Genomic DNA, 12,392 nt, shown 5'->3' with positions numbered 1-12,392 from the left:
TCAACGGGTGGAGAAGATGTTGGATGAGCATGGTTTAGAGCAGTGTTTCTCAAATGGGGTATACGGTGGCACTACGCGGGGGGGGCTTGAGTAAGAGGAAAATTAACAAAGTGTCAGTCTTGGTCCCACCCCAGGCGTGAGACGACTGGAAATGATAAAAACTATAGAAATAAATGTATTCAGGATCCACTAAAATCGTTGTTTTTCATCCTTGGGGTCTGGACCCCACCCATGTGTGGTTACCTAGAGTTTAAATGAGGTCGCCTGAAAATTCTGAAAAATTGAAACAGATTTTTGTAAAAAATGTTTACTATTAAAACACAATATTAATCAAATGGGTTTCTATTCTTTCATTTTGTGAAATATAAATCTGGTTCAACTAAATATATTACTAACAAATATCTGAGTTCAAAAATAAAATGAATTCTAGAAAAAATATATATATTTTGGGGTCACCACAAATTCTGGATATTAAAATGGGGTCACGATCCGAAAAAGGTTGGGAACCACTGCGTTAAATGCTGTTTCATTCCACTTACTGTATTTACAAAATGTGATTCTTTAAAATGTGTTATCACCAGTTCATGATTCCATTATTATGTTCTATAGACGTTTGGCCAGGGTCTCCAGTCCCTTTTGTATCATTGAGTTATTTTTGATTATGTTGCTACTTTTAATCACTTTTTATAAATAAATACATTGCAGACCTTTTGTTTCTGTTATGGCTTCTTTTATGTTGCGGTCCCTCAAGCCCTTTTGACAAGACACAGAGGAGGATGTAACAATTTCAAACAAATCATTGTACATTAAAACAGTTTGGGTTTTTTTTTTTTTTTTTGTGAATAAGGAACAAAAGATAAATACTTTATATTCACAAAGAAAACAAACAAATATGGGAGGTGATGCATTAATACTTTGGGGAGATACTAAAACCCGGAAACATTATAGGCTGTACATAATTTGTATTGTTATTTTTATTAATATAAGTATTATCTATTTGACTTTATTTTCTACTTCTGTAATGTGTGTATCTGATCCCAATTTTTAACAATCTTTTACTTAATTATACACTTATTTTTTTTCTGTGGCTGTAACATAAGCAATTTCCCCCTGGGATTAATAAAGGAATTCTGATTCTGATCACCAAGTTTATCATTATACTGTTGGTTTGAGCTACTATGTTTACCAGAGAGTAAATATCTATTCCTGGTTATTGTTTCCTGGAGTTTAATAGGGCTTTATATACCGGCGAGTAGTTCCTACAGAGTATTTACAAGTTTATAAATATTATTGTGCATAAGTCATGTTATGAACATACACGTAGACTACATCTATTTATAAATAAATGTTAAAAAATAAAACTGGTTTCTGAGCAGTAGGAACTAATCGCCGGTAAATAAAGCTCAATAATTAAAACAATAAGCAGGAGTAAATACAGTATTTGCTCCCTGGTAAAGATTATAGCTCTAACAACTGGTACAATGATAAACTTGGTGATATTACAGCCTGTGCATGCAGTACGGGGCTGAATTTACTCTGTGTCCGGTAGCCTATGTTTCCATACGTTTCTGGGTTTTAGTATCAGTAATACAACATGAAAAGAAGAGAGAACAAAGTCAGGGAAAAATCACGAGTAAAAATGAAACAAATACAGGCGTTACAGTATGCCACTTACAGGAAATAGTTCATATGCAGAGTTCTTTCACCTTTTTTGTTTTTTTAAAACTTCAAACTATTAATATAATATTAAAACTCAATTAAGAAAAGATGAAAATTTGCAAGGGTGTTTGAGAAATTCAATTCGTGAATATGGAATTTTGCCAATAATATTATGAGACCAAGTATGAACGTTATTGATTTATTTTTGTTATTAAAGATAAAAAAAATAACATCTTTTGGCGTTATTTCTATCATGTTTTTGGTTGTGTTGGAAACATAATCCTGAACCCAATTCCAGAATAATAACGTAAATTGGCAGTGGTAGTATCTCCCACTATTGTGGACCGATAATTACCTCCGCCAAGCGCAGAGCGGGAGGTTATGTTTCACCCTGCATTTATTACTTTTGAAAACGGTTTCCGAAAGTATATTGGTCGTCATGTCTGTGTGTGTGTTTGTGTCTGTCTGTGTACACGATAACTTGAAAACTTATGAGCATATTTTGATGAAATTTTCAGGAAATGTTTATAATTGGACAAGGAACAGTTGATTCTTTTTTGGTGAATGTCCGCCAGCAGGTGGCGCTATAACCAAAGTCAATGCATTTTGGTCTATAACTCCCACACCGTATGTCGCACATTCAAAAATCTCATATCCACAGATTTCCTGAATAGCACTGAATCCCCTGGGTTTGGCCACGCCCATTTGCGCCTATAATTGTGTTGAGTAAAATTGCGAAAACCGGAAAACCTACTTTTTCAAACTCCTCCTTGGGGTTTTGTCCAATCAGCGTCAAACTTGGTACATAGAGTCTTCAGTTGGACCTGATCTAAAGATGAGTAAAGAATTTTGAGTAAAGTTTTTTTTTTTTAGTTAGCTATTAAAATGCGAACTGTTTCATATCTCGGTAAAAATAAATGTAAACATCACCAAATCTGAGATCCTTTGTTGGCATGTGACTGTGTGGGTATGAGCCAAATTTGAAAAATGTTGGCCACGAGGGGGCACTGCAATTATGGGAAGACTGAATTTTACCAAATTTGGTGAGTATGATCCTGGGTCGCTCCTGAGGCCGTATCTCGAAATTAATCACGATTGGTCAAAGTGGGCGTGGCTTATTGCAACATAAACAACAAACATTTATTTCAGCTCAAATATTATGTTGTGGGCTGTGAAATTTACAGAGTATATATAGCAGAGCACACAGACCACCCATACCAAAAAGTACACCACTAGGTGGCGCTATCATGTGTCCAAACGCATTTTGGCCTGTAACATTCAAAAACCTCATATCCACAGATTCCCTGAAGAGCACTGAATCACCTGGGCTGGGCCACGCCCATTACTATTACAACATTACAAGTGTCGCCTTGGCTTGTGTCCTGACGCTCGTCCCAAGACCGCGATCTGTTGTGACATACTTTTATGGGCTCCGCAAAACCTGGGGGCCGAGTCGCGCATACGCGGTCGTTGACAATGACAAATTTTGTCAGTGACGGAAACGGCTAAGAACGAAATTGGGCGTTTTCGAAAGTCTGCGCTGCATGAGCGCTTTCATCTGTTAGCAAGATAACCTGAACGGTTATGAACGGATTTGGATGAAATGTTGATAATGGGACGAGGAACAGGTGATTACATTTTGGTGATGTTCTGGATTACCAAAAATGAGAAATTACCAAAAGGCTCCTTTAAGGGCGGTGGCTTATGGGTAATGTAGTAGTGGTAGGGAAGTGCATTGTGCGCATGTCCCGCCCGATACTCGTGCTGTACTTGGAGGTCTGCTGTCTCCGAGTGCTTTAGTTACACTCAGTGACTGACGATATATACTAAACAATAAGCTCTGGGCTGAGTGGTTGCTGCGTGTCTGTCTGACACCAGGGGGCGCAGCTTCTCTCCAGGTGCGCTTCCCTCCCCTCCCCTCCCTCCCCAACTCTCCCTCCCTGACTCTCCCTCCCTCCCTCCCTCCACGCTCCTTCCTATCCCACGCGCATCGCGGCTCTCCCACTCCTCCGTCACAGGCACAACATCATAAATCCTCTTTTTGAAATATAAATAGATTTTTTATTTTTTTTTTAATAACGGGTTAGGTTGGTTTTAAAAGCATAAACAACAGTCGTGTCTCTTAACTGATGATGTTGCGAGTGTGATTCAGCGCAAACAACGTGGGTGTTGCGCGTGTTCCTGTGTGTGTGTGTGTTGGAGAGAGAGAGAGAGAGACTGCGCGCGCGCGCTCGTGTGTGTGTGTGTGTGTTTCCTCTCTTTTAGTTGGGAGTGGAGGAGAAGGGGCAGAACAGCGCTATGAACCGCCAGTGCTGGTGCGTCCCTGTGTCTTCTTCTAACCCGCTATGTGTGACTGACCAGCGGCTGTGTTTCACCTGTATGAACGACCTTGCACATGTGACCGAGATTTTTCCTAACGTGGTGTTTATGGAACATCAATCTGCGGGATTATTTACCGTCAAGGTTGGATTTAGATCTCACTGCTCCTCTAATATTTCAGGATAAGAGGTAAGAAAATATTAACATTTTTGGTATTTTGGGGTGTTATAGTCTATAATAAATCTGTTTTAATTAATTAAAAATAATGTGTAATCGCCCTATATATTCCCCTGCTCCTAAACTGGATCAAACGTTGGTCTGTGTTGGCTCTTCAATTCCCACCAGTGCCATGGATCTGATTCTAATGGTTTGTTTTAGACTGGAGCAACGTGACGTGCCCTCCCAGCTGCAGCCAGCTTCTGATTTAGGAAAGCCATGCATTCACTCAGATTTCCCCACCATTAAGCAGCACTGTTGTGATGAGACCATGCTTTCTTTTGTCAAAGTGATGCAAAGGATACAGTCAGTGTCTTACCTTCATGGCACACACACTGCAGCCCAACTCTGTAGCCATAATAATAACCCCCCCCCACAGGCCAAGACCAATACAGACTACAGATCAAGGACTAGATCAGGACTAGATTGGTGCTTGAATGTGTTAATCCTCTAATGATGATTCATAGATAGCTTCTCTAAGATGTTTTAAGCCGCAAGAACCTCAGTGAGATACAGGGAATAAAGGACCCCAGGCTTACTACACACCATACTTAAATATTTACTAGGTGATTGCATACGTGTGTGAAACTCATGACCTGGGGGCCAAATCCGGCCCTTTAAAGCATCCATATTGGCCCGCAGTAGAAAATAAAAATTACAGAGAAAACGTGAATCATTGTGTAAATGAAATGTAACTAATATTTTCAGGTGTTCACAGTTTACCCAGTGCTTATATCACTTAAATTTTCCTCAAATTATGACATGATATTTAACTGATTTAAAAGAATTGTTCACAGAATCGAGGAAATTTAAAGTGAAGATCCTGTTGGGACTGATAACGGTCACTTATTGCTTGATTGTCAGTTTTTTTTTTTTTTTTATTACATATTTTGTATGTTATGTATACGTAGAAGTCCAAACTAGGGCACAATAATGTTGAAATTACTCGTCGTCCCTCATAAAATCAGTGGCCCACTTGAGATCAAACTGCTCCGTATTTGGCCCCTGAACTAAAAGGACTCTGACACCCCTGGTGTATGGGGTGCATGTAGTATGTGGCCTTCAAACTAACAACACTCTCACTCTTCCAACTGGGCTATATGTTCATGATGATGTGCGTTACCGGTACTTGGATGCAGGCAGAGTGTGTTGGAGGTGGCAGATATTTTGATTATGTATTTTCTTCCTCACAATGTTTAAACCCGGGGGCGGGTTGGTTTAGGTGAGCACCTTGGCTGATTGAAAGAGATTCACCCTGTAAAGCTGTCTCACCTCCTTGCATCATTGTCAGATTTACCACCATCATCCAGGGGATGCAAAATGGTATAAGGCATGGGTTATTGTGCACACGCTCATGCCTGTTTAAATTGGTGTAAGTCAGCGGTGTTGGTAAACCTATCACTTGTGTTTTGATCAAAGATATATCTATATCTGAAGAACAAAGACACGGGCATGACTGGCTGCTCAAAGTGTTTAAAGTTGAGCATTTTTGGGGGAAGAAATGCATCAAAAAAATTAGATACCAGGCATAATGACAGCGCAATGTCAGCCTTGTGTATAAAACTTAAAGTAAAGTAGATAGATGTAAAAAAAAAAAAAAATGGGGAAACCAGACGCTCCAAAATTGAGAAAATCAAATATTAAATTCCCCATTTTTTTTTTTACATCTATCTACATGTTTGGTAACACTTTACTACACCGGGCTGACATTACGCCGTCCTTGTGCCTGGTTTCTCAATTTTTTGACGCATTTCTTCCCCCAAAACTGCTAAACTTTAAACACTTTGAGCAGCCAGTCACGCTCTTGTCTTTGTTCTTCAGATATAGATATATCTTTGATTAAATCACCAGTGATAGATTTACTAACACCGCTGACTTACACCAATTTAAACAGGCATGAGCGTCTGCACAATAACACATGCCTTATACCATCTTGCATCCCCTGGATGATGGTGGTAAATCTGTCAGTAGCATAAATAAGGTGTCATGAAGGCTGTCATTAAGTGTCGTTCACTAAATTATGACACCTTTGGAGCTATGTTGGCATTTTATTACTTTAAGTAGTGGGGTTAGGTAGGGTTAGAGTAAAGCCTTGTATATGGTTCTGCGCCAGGACCTACATCGTCAACGTGACGCAGAGGTTGTCCAACTGTAGTTTTGCGTTGTGTTATTACAAATGAGCATTAAAAAGCCCTTGTTTATCTTCCAGTCACTGAAGACAATGTTTTATGTTCTTAAGCATCTTAAAATGTAATTTATTTCTGGATTTATTACTGTACCTAGCCATGTGTGTTTTGTTGGACACAAACATGACAGCAACAGTTTCAAAACATGCACTTTATTTTTCAATTTAAACATATGCAACACGTAAACAAAGTATTAAAAAGTGTTGCATGGAGTGCTGCATGGGTTTCTTGTGTTAAAAAGTCTCCCTGGTGCTTTTCAGTTTGGGGATCCAACTTAGAGTTTCAAAAAGATCTGAGGCACTTTTCTTTTTGAAACTCAAAGTATAAAAGTGTATCGAGCGCAATGTCGACAGTCACGCCTGGTGCGAGGGGACCTCGACTCTGCCTCAGAGCAGAGAGGGAGCAGCGAGGTAACCTGGTCCACGCCCCCGGGAAGTGGCGAGTGGAGCGGGACGCTTCACGTGCTGCAGCCATGAAAGGAAATATTAATACTCTGGCACTTTCTGTCCTTCTCGGTTCTCTTTTTGACTCAATCCACTGTAGAAACAACTCTCGTAGCGCTCCACAAAAAAGTTGAAACATGGCGGCGTTGAGTGGAAAAGGCAGTGACCGGGGCTGATGTTTGGAGCTGACCAATCACAGCGCATATGTTCCACATCGCCTCGACGTGTAGTCAGAATTTTTGGGTGGAGCACGTCAGGTTACGGGGAGGGGGTCTACATTAGAGGTCAACCGATATGGGATTTTCAAAGGCCGATGAAAAAAATAAAGAAAAAATTCAGCCGACGGCCGATATCTAAAGCCGATTTTGGAAGCCGATATTTGAGGCCGATACATTTTTTTTTAAAGCACATTGATTATGAAAGACAATTGAAACACTCATATGATATAAATGTATATATTAGAAATTAAATTAAATAAACCAATAGAACTCTTAACATTTATTGAACTTTACATATACCCGTACACAACCCAGTAAAACAAAAAGTACAGGACGCGTAAAGCACAACAATATACAATGTGCAAGTAGTCGGTTTAAACTAAATACCTGTTTTAGGTATAACCACTCACTCCTTCCTCTGTTCACAGCCACCACCATTATACCTAAGCTTCACACTTGTCACCATATGCACAGCGACAACATCACATCTCACTCTCACTTTAAAATAATCAGCCCTTCCCCACCCTTTCCATTTCCTACCTTGAGTCTCTCCTCCCAGTTCCTTTTCCCCTCACTTAGGTGTAACACTGCCCTCACTTTTTATATCCTCCCTATAATAAAGTGTTTCTTATCTTTCCTTAGGGAGGGCTGGTGATGGTCAAAAAAAAAATAAAAAAATATATATATATATATATATATGTATATATTTTTTTTTTGGCCAATCTTGAAAAAAGTCCATATATCGGTCGACCTCTAGTCTACGTTTACGTAGAGCAAAACGTGCGTCTATGGCATCGATTTTCCATGGAACCATACATCAGGCTTAAGGGTTAGGGGCAGTGCTTAATTTGTAAATCATCAGGTCTCAGAACACCGGCCGCGTGTTGATCCGGCAGTAAGAGAGAGACAAAAATGTCACAGAATTAAAAAAAAAAAAAAAAAAAAGTGCCTTTTTCTAACTAAATGGGCCAATTTATGTCACGTGAACACAAACAACCAATTAACCTAAATGTTTAATAAAAGAACGATTAATCAGCGTTAAAAAAGCACAGACAATCACCCGTTTCAGAACGCATCAGTTTCTCGCCGTCAAATCTGTCATGTTTCAGCACCAAGGACAGCGCAAAAGACTTCTAATGGAGCCATACATTACACACATAAGGCCATAACTCTGCTGCTGATTCATTAAAGTGTGCTTACCTGTTATTTGTCCAAAAGAGAAGGAGAACTTTGTATCCTCGTAACTTTTTTACATATTTCACAGGCAAGGCTTGCCTTGTCTTTCATAAGCCAAGAGAGCTCCTGCATTAGAATCACTACAGGTGCTGCTACTCGCTACGCTAACTGCTGCTGCTCTGCGATTTCCACAGAAACAACCTTGGCATTCTTTACCTAAGGCTTAGCTTCACTTATTGGCTTAATAAACTATTTAAATCCAAGTTTTTTTTTTAGCCATTTTCTAACGTCTTCCAAGCTGACAAGACACCATTTTTGCGGAAAATCACACTCTCGACGTAGCGTGGGTGTGGCCTGACTTTGCCCTCTCTTCATCACTGGCGCTCAGTTTTTATCAATCAAATTTTATTTTTAAAGCGCTTTACAACAACCAAAGTTGACCAAAGCGCTGTATACAATAAAAATACAATTTAAAAACAACATAATATACAATTAAACATTCGATTTTGTGTGTACAATGACATTTCCAGTGATTTCAACTCAATAAAAGATGCAGCTGTTCAAATGTAATACTTCAAAATGTGATGAAAAAAACCTAAAAGCTATTGAGATGCTGGAAAAAAAAAAAAAAAAGCAGTGTATTGCTCTGGCAGGATCTGCCCCAAATTAAGCTCCGGTTAGGGTTAGGTAGGGTTAGGGGTTAGGGTAGTAACGGGTTAGGGTTAAGGGTTAATGACAGCTTTCATGACACCGTATTCTTGCTAATGACAGCGTAATGTCAGCCTTATGTATAAAATCTCAAGTAAAGTGTTACCATATCTTCTTGGGTCACAGTGGGATCAGTGATGATAGAACTCTTTAACTCAGTAGATTTCTGTCATTTTTTGGATAGCACAATAATATGTTACAGGTGCCCCTCCCCATTTGCAAATGCAAACCACACACATGCAAATTATACAGTAGTGCAATACCCACTGGACGTCTCACATGCCAATCCTCCTTCCTGAGTTGCCTGCAGTTTTTTTGTTGGGTTTTTTTTTTTATTATTGTGTGCGCTGAGGGCCTGTCACTGAGGTATGGTGCGCTGAACTCAAGAGGATGCGTAGCAATCCAATTTTGTAGACTTTGAGGAGAGAAAAAAGGCATGAAAGGTAAGGAAACCTATCTAAGCCGAGGCCCCTCACGTATGATGTGACATCCTGTCAGCTGATGAACAATTAGACCTTCTATAAGTAGTGCTGTGAACCTGGCTCGCTGTGGGATTAAGCCACAAATGAGCTCCACATCACAGCTTATGTCTTCTAAATGGAGAGCGAGTGTACACTGTGTGTGTGTGTGTGTGTGTGTGTGTGTGTGTGTGTGTGTGTGTGTGTGTGTGTGTGTGTGTGTGTGTGTGTGTGTGTGTGTGTGTGTGTGTGTGTGTGTGTGTGTGTGTGTGTGTGTGTGTGTGTGTGTGTGTGTGTGTGTGTGTGTGTGGACGGTTATACGCAATGAGAGAAGCCAAGTTTGATGTGGAGGTGTGTGTGGGCTGTGTGACATTTAGCAGATTGGTGTTATTATCTGTCCTTGCCCTTGATATATCTCAAACACCTCTTGAAGGAATTTGTATTTTCTCTGCAAATCTTCTTTTGTGCGTGCATGACACCCCGCAGGTGTAGTCCATTCTATACAAATCTGCGCTACCTCAGAATCCTTGTTCATCTGTGCGTCTTTGTGTGACTGCTCACTTATCTGCTTCATTCTTCAGCAAATGTGTGGATGTTTTTGTAAAAACCGAATCATTACTTGCTTGTTCTCTTTTCACGCGAACCATGTGTATCGTAATTCGTAACACATGCTACAAGCAGGGAGACTCTTGCCCTTGATTATGGACCTGGGTGGAATGGTTTTCCTCATCAGGCTGTCTTGATTCACCCCAGCATGTGGGGAGACACATGCTGCTGTGGGTGAATCTAATTGATTGGACCGTACCCAGTTCCCAAACCGGAGAGAGAGCATCCATCCAAGTAAAGCATGAGCTGAGGCGTTGGTTGTTCTCCCACTCGCTTGGCATGGATTTCTTCCCATATGCCTCCAGTGTCACCCAGAGAAATGTCCATAGATTGGATGTTTACTGGGACCAAACTGGGAGGTTGAACCCCCCCAAAAAAATTTAGAGCTGGGCAATATGGACAAAAACTCATATTTCAATATTTTTTTCTCAAAATGGTGATGGATGATATAGAAAGGTGTAAGAAGGAGCACAACTGCTGGTCATTCCTCCCATGTATAACATTAGCGTAGCCCAGTGCTTCTCAATTATCTTCTGTTGCACACCACCTCCACCCCCCCCCCCCCCCCCCCACTCTCCACCGCGACTATAAATGATATAATTTGTTATAAGTACACCTCTGCATAACATGGTGTCCTTATTAAAATTAAAGAAAACAAAAAAGAAAAATATGGATCAACTTCAAATAATAGCTAACATTTTTTAGTCTGTAACAGAAAAGATTTAAAGTGTATCAATTTGCCTAAAATTAGAAAAAAATAAGTCCTTATTTAAACAATAATCATTTTCAGAATCAGTTTTATTCACCAAATACAGTTTGAAAACAATACAAGGAATTTATCTTGGTGGATGGTGTGAAGAACAAAATACAAACAAACCAGAAACACTATATTAATAATAATAATAATAATAATAATAATAATGCATATAAATGATAGAAGTGCTGCGAGTATATTTGACCAACTTGAACCATTTGATACTGAAAAATAAAGTTAAATAAACTCAACAAATAATAAAAATAAATTTAAATTAACCAGCATACCAGATTTGCTCAGAGTAAAAAAGCCCACACAATAGCACAGGAGCTGATACTGCCTGCAGCATTAGACATGGTCTCTGTTATGCTGGAGGTAGCAAGTGCTGCAAAAATACAATTTGATGAAGCAACTGACAGCAACACTGACTATTTGTTTATTGCTTATGTATGTTTTGTTTTGCTGCCTTATATCATATGATATGACTGGTGTTAGCTGGCAATCCATCAAACTGTGCTTTTTACCATAGGCGGAGTTTGAAATTCTTGCCGGGGGGGCAGAAATAAAAAAAAAAGAATATATGTATATATATATAAAATGTCTCCTGTTTCGCCTCACAAATAAGGAATGAACACAAATGTACCAATCTAACTGTTATTATTATTTGTAATTTTTGTAACATAAGTTTCTAAAGCTGTATTATGGACCTGCCAAAATAAATCCCAAATGCAGCTTGAAATGTTCAGCAACCTCTTGTATCTTAAAGGAGAGTAAAGTTGGTCAAATTAAGCAGTTATTATTTATTATGTTCTACATGATAGATCATACAGCACTTGATACATGCACTTTAATATGGGAGATAGAGTTTAACATGGAGGGAAAGACTTGCTGGCAGTAAGTTAAACAACAGTAGGAGAGAATAAAATGATTCATATGGATTAAAAACATTTAAAAGTTCAACAACGTAGATTATGGCATTAAAAGTCTCTAACAACGTAACTCCACCTTCGCTGATTGTCTATGTGCTCCCATGGCCGGTGGATGCCAAATTTGACACTCGCTCAATCCACCGCTTTATATCCAGACAAGCGCGCACTGAGCGCGGGGTTTGCTCGTTCTCTGTTCCAGCCACTTGTTTTCTCAGGGCATCACTACAAACAACAGACTAGTGAGTTTATGGAGCTCCAATGTTGTAAACAAAGCTCTGAGCTGCTACGGGAAGCAGGAGGGTCAAATGTCATCGGCTGCAGCGGTCCTTTAAAACCATTTTTAGTTGATTTCATTTTGTGAACCATTGAATTTTCAATATAACCATTTTGATCATTTCCTAGTCACTGTGTTTTTGGCAGTTAAAATATTTGAATATTATGTAAATTAAAATTTTTTCGAATGAATTTGGGAAAACAAATGAAAACTTTTGTTCACTAGGGGTATATATATCTCCGAAATGTGAAAAAATTGTAAAGAAGGAAACTGTTTGACCGTACTTTTTGAATAATATTAAATACTTATAATAATATAATATAATAAAGACGATATTGTCATTTTCTACATCACCAAAATAGAAAAACTTGATATATCTTGAATCACGATGTATTGCCGTACTATGTGCAATATTACTCAGTACCCATTGTAAAACCCCTCTTACC

The sequence above is a fragment of the Gouania willdenowi genome, chromosome 7 (assembly GCF_900634775.1).
Source record: "Gouania willdenowi chromosome 7, fGouWil2.1, whole genome shotgun sequence".
Taxonomy (NCBI): Eukaryota; Metazoa; Chordata; class Actinopteri; order Blenniiformes; family Gobiesocidae; genus Gouania; species Gouania willdenowi.
The sequence above is the reverse complement of the archived record's forward strand: the minus strand, read 5'-3'. Positions refer to the sequence as shown.